Consider the following 15,615-nt stretch of genomic DNA (forward strand, 5'->3'; position numbering starts at 1 on the left):
GAATGGGAACAAGCTGGCAATATTGGTTAGCATCAGATCTTGGAAATTTAATGTGCCATGCCAAGGAGTTGACTGCTTTTGCATACAGTGTGAATTCACTGAGAAGTTTTAAGGAGGGACTTGACACAATTGAATTGTATTGACAGCGCAAGACTGTGGGGGCAAGAACAGTTAAAGGAATGCTGTTGGAGTCCAGTGAGATGATGCGGTCCTCAGGACAGTCAGTAGCTGTGGGCTTGATGAGGACGGAGCAGACATGAGAGGTTGAAGAGATTGAGTTCGACCTGTAATTCTGTGTTTGGGGATGAGGGAACTGTAGGGTATATGAGAAAGGAAGGACTATAGGCTATTTCCCAAGATTCTTGCTTAGCTATTGTGTTTGTGTGTAAGCCAAACTTCTGTGCCAAAGACACCCTAAGATAAAAGATGGAAACTTGTTTCTCTCCATTGAGTCCAGAAGTGAGCAGTCACGTGCTGGCAAGGTGGTTCTGCCCAGTAAGATGCTTCATGAGCCCAGGTTCCTGTATCATTTTTCCCCCAGCTCCTAGTTGAGTCATCCTCATTCCCATAGGCAAAGCATACTCACCAGAATTATATCTATGTTGCATCCTGCAGGAAAGGGGAAAGAGAGAAAATGCAAAAAATTCCTTTTTCAATGGACTTGTACATAATTTTGCCATTTTTCCACTGGGGGGAATTTAATCATACCACCATACCCAGCTGCAAGGTGGACTGGGAGATAGTCCTTAGAGAGGTAGCTCTGTGCCCAGCTGAACTCAGTGTTCTATTACAAAATAGACTAGTAAGCTAATATATCTTAATATAGCCATGTCCAGGCTTCCTGTATTCAAATGCAAACAATTCACAACACCATGCAGGCTTTATTGCCGTGATGGGTGTTTCAAATCTCCCCAATCCTCCTTCCACAATAAATTCACACCCAAAAGTTAAATTCCATGTAATCCTAAATACTGATTTTTCACAAACGAATGTGCCGCTGAGATGCCTTTAACACACACACACACACACACACACACACACACGTCACATCCTTGTTATTCAGTTCTGTCTCAGCCAAGACAAGTATTTCTAGTATTGGCAGAAATTAAGCCTTCAGAGTGTCAGGGTTCTCTCCCTGAAGACCTAAGCTCTTTTCCACTCCCCTCTTCTCTGGGAACCTATGGCTGACAACTCTCACTAGTACTAAGAGGAAAAGAGGAGAATGAAGAGGGGCAATTAGCTGACTCTGTCACGGTTGACTAAGTGGATAGTGCTGTCAATGAGTTTGAGAATCTAGGTGTCAGATCAGATTTGGAGACACTAGGAGATGCACGTGGTGTCCCATGTCACAACAACCTCTGATTTCAGCTGCAGCGATGGCAGACACTCCCAGACCACGATAACAGACCACTTTGCTTTTCTGGCTTGAGGCTTTCTCTGAAAGATCATTCTCTTGGGCAATGCTCTTGCAACAGCACAGGAGTTCAAGGGGAAGTTAATGCCCCCAGGGCAGTCCTTAAGCAAGAGAGAATGGGAATTGGTAGATACGTGCTGCAGGATCCCAACTTTAAGAAAGAGACAGCTCTGAAATGCATTCTGTATGGATCCTCAGTTGGTCCCTTGCTGGACTGAACCCCAGGCTCCCACAACAGTAATCAATTCAGTAACACCTCTTCCCTGTGTCATTTTCAGGGTATGGCCAACTGGGTCACATCACAGAAACGATTTGGCCCTTAGAAGGTCATTGGTGGTATTTTGCAAAGAAGTTTCAATCTGAAGATTTGCTTGGGGGCAGAAGCCTAGAAAGAATGAATTAGAATGAGTGAGATGAAGCTTTAATTAGCCATCTGCCAGATAGGGTTTATCTAGCCACAAAAGGGCACAAGGAAGTTCAAGCCTCACAGCCCTTCTTTCAACATGACAACAAAAGACGTCATGTATTTATAAAAATTGTGCTGCCAAAAATGTTCGTCCTGAATCTACTTAAGCCATTAGAACAAACTTCCATTTTACAGGAGAGACCCACCAGAAGGACGGAGTAAAACCTCTGTGAGGAAACGATCAGCCAAATGCACAATGTGGGACATGCGTTAGGAAAACTAACACAATGTCAGCAGTACTCTATCTTCCCTCACGTGGTAAGATGTGAGGAAGTGGAAGGGCAGGTGTGGGCTACTCTTTGGAAGGGAATGGACAGTACCTAGTGAAGGAGGTTGTGTTTCTCGTTGCTTTGAGCCTTCAACACTTTAGGAGGCTCAGGCAAAAATCCATTGAGAGAATAATGGGGAGCCTGGGCCCAGAAGCTCAGGGGAAGGGAGGAGACGGACCCAAGCTCAAGGGTCAGGATCATACTGGAACAGGAGCCACGACCCTTCTTCTTCCAAACCTGGCAGGAGAAAGGGAGGCTCATAGAGCTAGAGATGAAGTTGTTAGCTCCTTCTTTGAGTTAGGATGCAAGGTTTTCCGCTGAAAGAAAGGGAGCGGCTTGGAGGAGAGAGTGTCTAATCACTGGTAAGCTTCCTGAGTTAAACTTTACAGGTTCCTTCTTGTAGGGATACGGTCTACTTCATCTTTATGTCTCTCATAACACCAATCAAAGTGCCCTGAACAGAGTTGAAAAAAAATTTAAGACTGGAGGTGTTACTGTAAAATAGGACTGAGTATGTCCTAGATCTTAACAATATAATATATAGTACTAAAATTTTTATTTTAAGAATAATCCTTAAATAGCTTGAATTTCTGTATATTGTTCTTGATCACTAGGTGATTCTTGATTTTTTTGTCCTTTCGAATAATAGAATACTAGAGCCCACTTTTCTTATTTAAACCTGAAGAACTTTAGGGGAACCTGGGTGGCTCAGTCAGTTAAGCATCTGCGTTCAGCTTGGGTCATGATCCCAGGGTCCTGGGATTGAGTCCCACATCGGGTTCCCTGCTCAGAGGGAAGTCTGCTTCTCCCTCTGTCCCTCCCCCCGCCCCCTGCTCGTTCTCAATCTCTCTCTCTCTCAAAAATAAATAAAATATCTTTAAAAAAATAAAATGCACAGTATTATTTTTAAAGTGTTACATTATGCTTTTATTTTTAATGTTATATTTGGTATTTATACTATTTATATTTTTAGTATTGCATTTTGATCATTTCAGTTCAGATATACTTCAATAATCTCAAATCAGGGCATTGAGCTAACTTGATAAATTTCAAAGTTTTCTTATATTAAAATTCACAGTTATGGTATTAAATATGTCAAGGTAACGATAAAGTACACTTTCTCAAATACTACCTCTGTGTACTCACTGAATACCATTTGAATGTAAGTGTGAGAAGCAATAAAACAGTCTAAATTTGAATCAATTTGCACAGTATCAAGGTTCAGATTTAAAGATATGATTGTCACTTTATTTCAAAAGGCAATAAATTTATATCAAAAAGTCTACACATTTCTCATCGTGAACTTTTGAATTACAGCTCGAATCAAAATTAAAATAACCATATGATTTAATGCTTGTGGTCTCTGAAATGTCAAGAACTTTTAATATAGTCAATTTCTGATTTTCTAGGAACTCAGGTCCTTTCTTTGTCCCATGTTGACTGTCTGCTGGCTCTGTAAATGTTCAAGAGAAGAGACAGGTTGAGAGCTGGAATCAACCAACTGAATTGCTTGTCAGGAGACTCAGAACATTTGGAGAAAGGTGAGGCACAACCAAGTGTTTAAAATAAGATCTCTAGGGGCGCCTGGGTGGCACAGCAGTTAAGCGTCTGCCTTCGGCTCAGGGCGTGATCCCGGCGTTATGCTATCGAGCCCCACGTCAGGCTCCTCCACTATGAGCCTGCTTCTTCCTCTCCCACTCCCCCTGCTTGTGTTCCCTCTCTCGCTGGCTGTCTCTATCTCTGTCAAATAAATAAAATCTTTAAAAAATAAAATAAAATAAGATCTCTGTAAGCTAAGGGTCCTATTTGTTTTTCTCTATGTGGTTGTCCAGTTTTCTCAGCAAAACTTGTTAGAAACTATTCTTTCCTCATTGGCCGTTCTTGACTTCCTTGTCAAATATTGATTGACCTTGTATGCAAGAGTTTATTTCTGGGCTATTATGTTCTGTTGATCTATGTGTCTCTATTTAGGCCAGTGACAAACTGTTATAATTATTATAGTTTTGTAATACAGGCACACCTTGATTTACTGTGCTTTGTTTTATTGCACTTCACAGATATTGTGTTGGGTTTTTTTGTTTTTTGGTTTTTGTCTTTACAAATTGAAAGCTTTTGACACTCCTGCATGGAGCCAGCCTATTGGCATCATTTTTCCAACAGCATTTGCTCACTTTATGTTTCTGTGTCACATTTTGGTAAATATTTCCAAATTTTCATGATTATATTTGTTATGATGGTCTATAATCAGTGATCTTTTAAGTTACTATAGTAATTATTCTGGGGTACCACAAACCATATAAGATGGCAAGCTTAAGGGCACCTGGGTGGCTCAGTCAGTTAAGCATCAACTCTTGATTTTGGCTCAGGTCATTATCTCAGGGTTGTGGGATCAAGCCCCGCATCAGACTCTGCCCTGGGTGTGGAGCCTGCTTAAGATTCTCTCTCTCCCTCTCCCTCTGCCTCTCCCACTGTGTGCCCCCTCTCTCTCTCTCTCAAAAAATAAAATAAAATAAAAGATGGCAAGCTTAATGAATAAAAGTTTTGTGTATTCTGACTGCTCCACTGATCTGCTGTTTCCCTGTCTCTCTTCCTCTCCTTGGGTCTCCCTATTCCCTGAGATACAGCAATATTGAAATTAGACCATTGAATAACCCTATAGTGTCCCCTAGGTCTTCAAGTGAAAGAAAGATTTGCATGTCTCTCACTTTAAATGAAAAGCTGGAGCTCATTATCATTAAATACAGCAAGGAAGGCATGCCAAGAGCCAAAACAGCCCCAAAACGAGGCATCTTGCACCAAACAGCCAAGTTGTGAATGCAAAGGAAAAGTTCCTGAAGGAAATAAAAGGTGCTACTCCAGGGAACAACAAATGATAAGAAAGTGAAACAGCCTTATTGTTGAGATGGAGGAAGTTTGAGTGGTTTGGATAGAGAATCAAGCCAGCCACAACATTCTCTTAAGACAAAGCCTAAACTAGAGCAAGGCCCTAACTCTGTGTAATTCTAGGAAGGCTGAGAGAGGTGAGGGAGCTGCAGAAAAGCTGGAAACTAGCAGAAGTTGGTTCATGAGATTTAAAGAAAGACGGCTTCTCCATAACATGAAAGTTCAAGGTGCAAGGTGAGGCAGCAAGTGCTGATGGAGAAGATGCAGCCAGTGATTCGGATCTGGCTAAGATCATTGATAAAGCTGGCTACACTAAGCAACACATTTTCAGTGTAGATTTAAAAGCCTCCTATTGGAAGAAGATGCCATCTAGGACTTTCATAATTGCTATGCTTTTATAACCACAGCCTTTCCCCTCCTCACTTCCCTAACCCTTGCCAAACCTAGTCTGTAATCCATATCTGTAGTTTTTTAATTTAAAGAATGTCATATAAATGGCATCATATGGTATGTAACCTTTTGAGATTTTTTTCATCTAGTATAACTCTCTTGAGATTTGTCTAAGTTTTCTGTATATCAGTAATTCACTTCTAGATGTAGACATTCCAAATGGTGTAGTAACAATCCCCCCCAAATCTTCCCCTCCATGAAAGCAAAGAAAACACTAGCAAAAACTCTTAAAATAACTTTATTAGAACTATGGAAATTAACTAAAGGCCAAGAAGTGTTCATTCAAGAAAAACAGATGAATCTTGGTAAGAGCAGTAAGCCTTGTGACATTTTAACATGCCCTAATCCCATCCTTCTCACCTCAGCTTTATGGGAACCTTAAAATTCAACAGCTTCACAACTACAGTGCCTGTAAAAAATAGCGGTTTAGCAGCCACTGGAGGAGACATAATGGATTTGGAGATCCCTAAAAGCGCTATCCCCAGAGATTTGCTTCTCTCATGGCTCCTCTAAAAACCCCATTATCAGGACTTGTCTTTATTTGACCTATTTCAGAGTACACTCTATGAAAAAAGGTTGACATACAAGGCTTCTGTTTAAAAAAAAAAAAAGTCAGTGACAAAACAAAAAGAAAAAATAAGTAAATGGGTCTTAATAAAAATTAAAATTTGTGCTTCATATGATACCATCAGTAAAATGAGAAGACAATGTAAAGGGAGAAAATATTGGCAAATTATGTATTTGATAAGATACTTGTGTCTACTATATGTAAAGAACTTACACAATTTCATAGTAAAAGTACAAACAACCCAATTGAAAATGGAGAAAGAATTTCTCCAAAGAAGCTATACAAGTGCCAACAAGCACAAGAAAATACGCTCAACATCAACAGTCATTAAAGGAAATGTAAGTCAAAACCACTTCACACCCACATGGATTGCTAGAATCAAAAACAAAATGAGGGACGCCTGCCTGGCTGGCAGCGTCTGTGGGGCTTGTGACTTCTGATCTCAGGATTGTGGGTTCAAGCCCCACTTTGGGTGTGAAGATTACTTAAAAATAAGTTCTTCAAAAAAAAAAAAAGAATAAAATGAAATAAATAGCAACAAGAAAAAACTTGAAAATAACAAGAGCTGGGAAAGACATGGAAAAAATGAAATCCTCATAACTGCTGGTGAGAATCTAAAATAGTGCAGTTGCTGGGGTGCCTGGGTGACTCAGTTAAGCATCCAAATCCTGATTCTGGCTCAGGTCATGATCTCAGGGTTGTGAGATCAAACGCCATGTCAGGCTCAGTGTGGAGTTGGCTTGAGATTCTCTCCTTCTCCCTCTGCCCATCCCCCTGCTCATATTCTCTTGCTCTCTCTCTAAAATAAAGAAAATCTTTTTTTAATAATAATTTTTAAATTAAAAAAAAATAACATGGCGCAGTTGCTTTGGAAAACCATTTGCAGTTCCTCAAAAAGTTAAACATAGAGTTACCATATGACCCAACAATATCACTTTTAGGTATATACCCAAGAGAATTGAAAACATATATCTAGAAAAAACTGGTACACAAATATTCATAGAAGCATTATTCATAACTGACAAAAAGTAGAAAAAAAACACAAATGCCCATTAAGTGATAAATGGATGAAAAAATGCCAAGATCAACACCATGGAGGAGTATTTGGCCATAAGTAGAAATCGAGTTCTGATACACGTTATGACATGGATGAACCTTGAGAACATTATGTTAAGCTAAAGAAGCCAAACACAGTGGGCACATATTGTATGAGTCCATTTATTTTTTTAAAAGATTTTATTTATTTGTTAGAAGAGAGAACACGAGCTGGGGGAGGGGCACAGGGAGAGGGACAAGCAGACTCTCTGCTGAGCAGGGAGCCTAATGTGGGGCTCGATCCCAGGACCCCAGGATCATCACCTAAGCCGAAGGCAGATGCTTAACCGACTGAGTCACCCAGGTGACCCCCATGTAATTCCATTTAAATGAAATATCCAGAATAAGCAAAACCATGGAGACAGAAAGGAGAATGGTGGTTACTGAGGACACAGGGGCTGGGCATATGGAGGGCCAGGAGGAAATGGATATTCATTGCTAATAATTAGTATGGAGTTTCGGGGGGCAATGAAAATATTTTGAAATTTGTGGTGATTGTTGTACAACATCTAAATAGTTTAGATATCTAGTTGTTTTTGGTTTTATTTTAAGTAGGCTGCACAGCCAGCACAGAGCCCAACACGGGGATTGAGCTCATGACCCTTAGATTAAGACCTGAGCTGAAACAAGAGTCATACCTTAGCCAACTGAGCCACCCAGACACCCCTAGATATCTAGTTTTTATATCATGACTATAGTAAAAATGAGTAAATTGTAAACTTTAAAAGGATGAACTTCACGGAGACTTCTGAGGAGGATGGTGGAATGGAGGATCCTAGACTTACCTTGCCCCTTGAATACACCTAAATAACAACCCCATCAGTATCAATAACCCAGAAAATGACCCAAAGACTGGGTCAGACTGGCAGGACAGTCTCTCCACAGTTAAATGTAGAGAAAAGACCACACTGAAGAGAGTAAGAAGGGAAGAGATATGTCCAGGAGCCACAGTCTCTGAGAGGGAGGGATGCCACTGGGTGAAAAGAGGGGAGAGGAGCAAACTGCCACCAGGTCCCCCAGGCATAGGGGCTCACACTGGAAAGACAAATCCCCAAAACTTTTGGCTTTGAAAACCAGAGGGGACTAACATCAGAAATTCTTTTTTTTTTTAATTTTAATGTTTTATTATATTATGTTAGTCACCATACAGAACATCCCTGTAACATCAGAAATTCTTATGATCAGTGTGACTTAACACCTGGAACTTTTAATATCAGTGAGCTCAGCTCTGAGAGAGCCAGAGGGTGATAGGAACTTGAGTCCATATCTTTAAAGAGAAAGCAAAACAAACAGCCCCACTGACATACAACATAGAAGCAGCAGTTTGAAAAATTCCTGGGTTATATGAGGGAGATTTATTTACTCATCTCAGAGTGTGTGCTGGAGGGGTAGGGATCTGTGGGAGACTTCTCCAAAAACATCTGACTGGTGGGAAGGTGCCATTTTCCTCCCCCACCCACCCCTCAGCCTAGATACATGGACACCTGTGGGAACCAGCACATCACCAACACTTTTCACCTAGCTTTGTAACACTGTGCCCCACCACCACCCATGTTCTCCTGCAGACACACATCCTCCATCCCGGCCATTATGAGAGTTTTCCCAGATGGCTGCAAGGCCCCTCCCTCAAAGTACCAGCACGGACCTTGCTAATTGCATGTCTTGACCTTGTGTTCTCCTGCAGACCTGCCCCCTCCAACGTGCCCTTGGCAGGAGTCAATCCAAAGCAGTGCCACAAACTTGGCATTGGGCAAACAGCCCTGACAGGGGCCAGCACCCTTCCAAAGTGACTGCTGCCTTGGGGAGAGAAGATAATCCCACATACAAATCTAACTGAGTTCCCACCAGTGGACTGGAGGCAGACATCTGGTCTAACTGCAGGTCATACTGACCAACAAGAGCTGCTCAAGGGATAACACAGAGAGAGCGCCCTGCAGTTCAGTGCTACTGTAGCTCTGGCAAATGTCTTGTCTGACTCAACAGAAGGCAAAGCAAACCATTGCAAATGACTGGACTTAAGGCAAATGCTGCTCAACCACAACAGTATTGTGCAGGTAACACACAGAGGAGAAGCCCCTGAGGTATCAGGTTCTGGTGAACAGAGGACATTGTACTGCAGGGCACGGCAGGATCTCTTTTTCATAAAGTCACTATTTGCAAGAGGAGACATAACTGACTTTTCTAATACATAGAAGCAGATACAGAGAATTTGATAAAATGAGGAGACAGAGGATTATGTTCCAAATTAAAGAACAGGACAAAATCCTAATAAGATAGCTAAATGAAACAGAGATAAATAATATGCCTGATAGAGAAATTTTTTTCCAGATAGAAAGTAATGGTCATAAAGATACTCACTGGATTTGAGAAAAGAGTGGAGGACCTCAGTGAGACCCTCAACAAAGAGATAGACAACATAAAAAAGAACCAGAGATAAAGAACTCAATAACTGAAATTTAAAATACACTATGGAAAGCAATCAAGCTGAACAGGAGAGAGAAACCAAGAATAATAAAAAAATGAAAATAGATTGAGGGAATTCAGTGACACCAACAAGCATAGTAAGATTCACATTATAGGGATCCCAGAGGGAGAAGATAGAGAAGAGGGGCAGAAAATGTATTTGAACAAATAATAGCTGAAAACTTGCTGAATCTGGGGAAGGAAAAGACTTCCAGATCCAGGAGGCACAGAACCCAACAAAATCAACCCAAGGAGGTCCACACCAAGACACATAGTAATTAAAATGGCAAAAAGTAGTGATAGAGAGAATTTTCAAACTAGCAAGAAAAATGAAATCAGTTATATACAAGGGAAACCCTGTAGCCTAACAGCTGATTTATCAGCAGAAACATTGCATGCCAGAAAAGAGAGGCATGGTATATTCAATGTGCTGGAAGAAAAAACCCATATGCTGCCTACAAGAGATTCATTTCAGACCTAAAGACACATGCAGATTGAAAGTGAAAAGATGGAGGGGCACCTGGGTGGCTCAGTTGATTAAGCATCCGACTCTTGATTTCACCTCAGTTCATGATCTCAAGGTCATGGGATCGAGCCCTTCATTGGTCTCCATGCTCAGCACAGAGTCTGCTTGTCCCTTTCCTCTGCTCCTCCCTGCTCATGCTCTCTCTCACCTCTCTGTCAAATAAATAAATAAACCAAATCTTTTTTTTTAAAGTGAAGGGATGGAAAAGCATTTATCATGCAAATGGAAGTGAAAAGAAAGCCAGGATAGTAATATTTATATCAACAAAATAGACATTTTGACAAAGCCTGTAGCAAGACAAAGGATGCTGTATAATCATAATGGGAACAATCCAACAAGGAGATATAACAATTGTAAATATTTATGCACCCAACATGGGAACACCCAAATACTTACAGCAGTTAATAGCAAACATAAAGGAAGTAACAGATAGTAATAACATATTAGTAGGAGACTTTAACACCCCACCTACATCAATGGATCATCCAGACAGAAAATTAAAAAGGAAACAGTGACTTTGAATGACACATTGGACCCGATGAATCTAATAGATATAGTATGAACATTCCATCCTGAAACAGCAGAATACATTCTTTTCAGGTGCACAAGGAACATTCTCCAGAACTGATCACATATTAGGCCACAAAACAAGTCTTAACAAATGAAAAAAATCAAAGTCATACTATGCATCTTTTCCAACACCACTGCTATGAAACTAGAAATCAACCACAAGAAAAAATCTGGAAGAAACACAAATAGACAGAGGTTAAAAAACATGCTACTAAAAGATGAATGAGTCAACAAGAAAATCATAGAGAAAATAAAAAAATATATAAAAAATATATAAAAGCAAATGAGAATGAAAACACAATGGTCTGGACTCTTTGGGATATAGCAAAAGCTGACAAGTTTATAGCAATACAGGCCAACTTCAAGAAGCAAGAAAAATCTAAATAAACAAGCTAACCTCACACCTAAAAGAGATAGAAAAAGAAGAACAAACAAAACCCAAAACCAGTAGAAGGAAGGAAACAATAAAGATTAGAGCAGAAATAAATGAAATAGAAACTAAAAAAATAAATGAAACGATCAATGAAACCAGAAGCTGGTTCTTTGAAAAGATCAACAAAATTGATAAATATTTAGCAAGACTCACTCAAAAAAGGGGGGGGGGGTCATGCCTGGGTGGCTCAGTTGGTTAAGCACCATGAGATCGAGCCCTGCATTGGGCTTTGCACTAGGCATAGAGCCTGCTTAAGATTCTCCTCCTCCCTCTCCCTCTGCCCCTCCCCCTGCTTGTGCTCTCTCACTCTCAAAAGAAAAAAAAATTTTTTTAAAGATTTTATTTATTTATTCGACAGAGATAGAGACAGCCAGCTAGAGAGGGAACACAAGCAGGGGGAGTGGGAGAGGAAGAAGCAGGCTCATAGCGGAGGAGACTGATGTGGGGCTCGATCCCATAACACCAGGATCACGCCCTGAGCTGAAGGCAGATGCTTAACCGTTTTGCCACCCAGGCGCCCCAAAAGAAAAAAAAATTTTTTTAATAATTTTTAAGAAGAGAGACAACCCAAAATCAGAAATGAAAGAAAAATGATAACCGACAGTACAGAAAAATAAAGGATTATAAGAGCTAATTATGATAAAATATATGCCAAAAAATGGGACAACCTAGAAGCAATGGATAAATTCCTAGAAACATGTAACCTCCCAAAACTGTATCAGGAAAAAAGTAGAAAATCTGAACAGACAGATTACCAGCAATTAAATTGAATCAGTAATCAAAAATCTCCCAATAAACAAAAATCAGTAAGGTCTCGGGATACAAAATCAATATACAGAAATCATTGCATTTGTAAACACTAATAATGAAGTAGTAGAAAGAGAAATTAGAAGAACAATCCCATTTATAATTGCACCCAAAATAATAAAATACATAGGAATAAACTTAACCAAGGAGGTGAAAAACTTATGCTCTGAAAATCATAAAACACGGATGAAGGAAATTGAAGATGACACAAACAAATGGAAAGATATTCCACGAGCATGGATTAGCAGAACAAATATCTTTAAAATATCCATTTTACACAAATCAATGTACATATTTATATGCAATTGCTATCAAAATACCAACGTTTTTCACAGAACTAGAACAGATAATCTTAAAATTTGTATTGAACAATGAAAGAACCTGAATAACCAAAGCAATCTGAAAAAAAGAAGAAGAAAGATGAAGGTGCCACAATCCCATATTTCAAGATATACTACAAAGCTGTAGTGATCAAAACAGTATGGTACTGGCATAAAAATAGACATAGACCAATAGAACAGAATAGAGGCTCAGAAATAAACCCACGCTTTTATGGTCAATTAATCATTCACTAAAGAGGCAAAATATGCAATGGAAAAAAGTCTCTTCAATAAATGGTGTGGGGAAAACCAGACAGCTACATGCAAAAGATTGAAACTGGACTATTTTCTTAGACCACACACAAAAATATACTCACAATGGACTAAAGACCTAAATGTGAGACCCGAAACCATAAAAATCCTAGAAGAGAGCACAGGCAGTAATTTCTCTGACTCTATCTTAGCAACATTTTTCTTTTCTTTTCTTTTCTTTTTTTTCTTTTCTTTTCTTTTCTTTCCTTTTTTCTTTTCTTCTTTCAGACAAAAAAAATCACAGTATTTCAATAGTTCAAAGTGCAAATACAGCAAGTCAGTTCACTTCTGAAGATACAGTTTAAAGTATAATGAAAACTTGTTATACAAAAATGAAAGGGTAAATAGAAATAAAGCTCAATTTTTAAAAAAATTTGAGTAACCTGAAAACCTTTAGACTAAAATATTCCACTTACTACAATTCAGAAATGCCTTAATTTATAGATACCGGTAGTAAAGTGCAATCCCAAAAGATTTCCCAAAGAAAGAGAATCACCCCAAACCAGTCGGCTCAGGACAAGAGTGAAGTTCTCTGGCTATTCCCGATTCGGCAGACTCACTCACACTGTCAATTGATATGATTCAACCCCTGATGCTTTGAGTTTAGGCAAATTCTAAATAATATTTAAAGTTCAGTAGGAGGCCAACACCCTACTAAGAGTTTCTGAAATGGCCACTATATATTTAAAAGATTTTAAAGACCAATTTCAACTTCAGGCCTGTGGTATTACTGGGGGAAAGACATAGGTTAATACTTCCTCCATTACTTAAAACCTTTCTGTATGGTTAGCAGCATGGCCTTTACAACTTCCACATGAAAATCGTACTTAAATATGTATTTACTTTTTTCTACACATACAGAAGTTTTATGTAAAGTAGAGAAAGTTCCCACTAGAAAGATAATTAAAGATTGTTAATGTTCTTTGTATCACTTAGCAGCCAAGACACATGTTTATTTCAGCTCTGCAGAAGCAATGTTAGCTACTCGCTCCAATTCAGGAAAGTGTGTATCTTCAGGGAGGTTTAGATGAGATATTTATTCAGTCTTTTTCTCAGTCTTCTTCATCTTTTCATTGCAGGCAACAAATTGAGAGTCTATTCTGAAAATTCTATCCCACCACGTAAATGTTGAAGCATAGTTTCTGATGAAGTTCAATGTGGTGGAAATCATGATGCCAAGAACCAGCATAGCATAGAAAGGGATCAGATTTAAAGGGTTGAGTGGAATGTCATAACCACTATGGACATCAATAGTTTCTATCAAATGAATAGTCACCCATGCCCAAAGGAGAGTGACGTGATTACATAAAAGCGTGATTCCAATAAAAAATCCAGTTCCAAGAATCAGAGTTTCCAAGGGATGTGCATATTCAGCTTCCATTCCAAATGGAGCCTGAAACTCATGATGAGCTTTATGAATATATTTCTATATTCTTTTGTGATGTAAGAGCCTATGTAGGAAACAGTGCCAACCACTGCACAGCCAAAGCATCTTGCCAAAAGCATATACCATCTTGGCATTCTTTCCCAATCATAAGGTATATTAAAATACTCTGTAAAATAATAAGTTCCACAGATCAAAGGAGGCTGGATACAAAAGTGATTAAAGAGAAGTACTTTAAAGCATTTCCACTGGTTTTCCATGTTTCTGGTTTATCCTTTTGAATTTTGTACTTTTTCATGGAAGGTATAAATTGAAACAAAAATTCAGGTAAACAGAACAAGAAATAAAGGACCTCATGAACTATCAAGGATCCCCAAGTTGCAATCTGGAACTTTATATAATTATTCAACATACAGTTTCAAGCATTTTTAAATTGTTCTTCTAGAAGGTTCTCAGGTAAAAGTGAATCTACATACTCCATAGCCAAGGATGCTGAACTAAAGATGCTAATACTTTCATTTGTTGCCATTTTTTAAATCTCTGCAGAAAGCCTTAGAATTCTGGACGACTGTGAGAGAACCGCGGGCCACCGTCACCCAGGCTCGGCCAGGTTCTGCTGCCTTGGAACCTGCCTCTCCATGTTGGGGGCTTGCAACATTTTTCTAGATATACCACCTGAGGCAAGGGAAACAATAGCAAAAATAAACCATTGGGGCTATATCAAAATAAAAGGCTTCTACACAGCAAAGGAAACAACCGACAAAACTAAAAGACAGCCTACTGAATCAGAGAAGATGTTTGCCAATGACATAGCCAATAAATGGTTAGCATCCAAATAAAAAAGAACTTATACCATTCAACATCAAAGAAATATCCAATTGGGGGGAGGAGTTAAGATGGTGGAGTAGTAGGAAGACCCGATGCTTACCTTGTCCCTCAAACCCCTAGATAAATATCAAATCATTCCAAACACCCAAGAAATCAATCTGAGGACTGAGAGAACAAAGTGTACAACTAGAGGAAGAAAAGAGGTCACATTGTGGAAGGCAAGAGGTGTGGAGACATGATTTGGGGGACAAAAGAATCACACATGCTGCAGAGGGGAAGGAGCCCTGATCACAGAGAGATGAGAAAGAGAAAGAGAAAGAGAGAGCAATGTGCAGGGAATTGCACAAGAAAAACACTTCCCCAAAACCATTGATGGGGAAAACGAGAAGGGCTGATTACAGCAAGTTTTGCAAGCAGTGAGTCAAAGACTGAAGTTCTAGAAGCCACTGCCAGGCAGAGCCTACAGGGCATAGCAGTCCTTCTGTGGAGAAGTAGGGCAGAGGCCCGGGAGTGGACAGTGTGGTCTGAGGATCCCCTGGGTTACATTGGGACAGTTCCCCTTCTTGGAGTGCATTTAGGAGAGATGGTCCTGCCTCTCAAGGGACAAAAGAGCCAGTGGGTGCCATTGCACTGCCCCATTCATTAGCACATGAGCAGAGACACCTGCTGAGGGCACCTGGATGCCAGTTTTTTGCTACACTTTACCATAAACTCCAAGCCCCTGCAAGTTCATGGAATTGTCCTTCTGTATCAAACCGACATCAGCCACAGTGCAGGGAGACCTTCCCCCAGAGGATCAGTGTGGGTCCAGGCTGAGCCGGGTGCCT

The 15,615-nt window shown here is 39.8% G+C and overlaps 1 pseudogene; it reads right to left on the minus strand.

The window, feature by feature from the left end:
- Positions 1-13,610: 13,610 nt before the first annotated feature.
- On the minus strand, positions 13,611-14,618 carry LOC100479316 (annotated as a pseudogene).
- Positions 14,619-15,615: the final 997 nt, after the last annotated feature.

The sequence above is a fragment of the Ailuropoda melanoleuca genome, chromosome 7 (genome assembly GCF_002007445.2).
Source record: "Ailuropoda melanoleuca isolate Jingjing chromosome 7, ASM200744v2, whole genome shotgun sequence".
Lineage (NCBI taxonomy): Eukaryota > Metazoa > Chordata > Mammalia > Carnivora > Ursidae > Ailuropoda > Ailuropoda melanoleuca.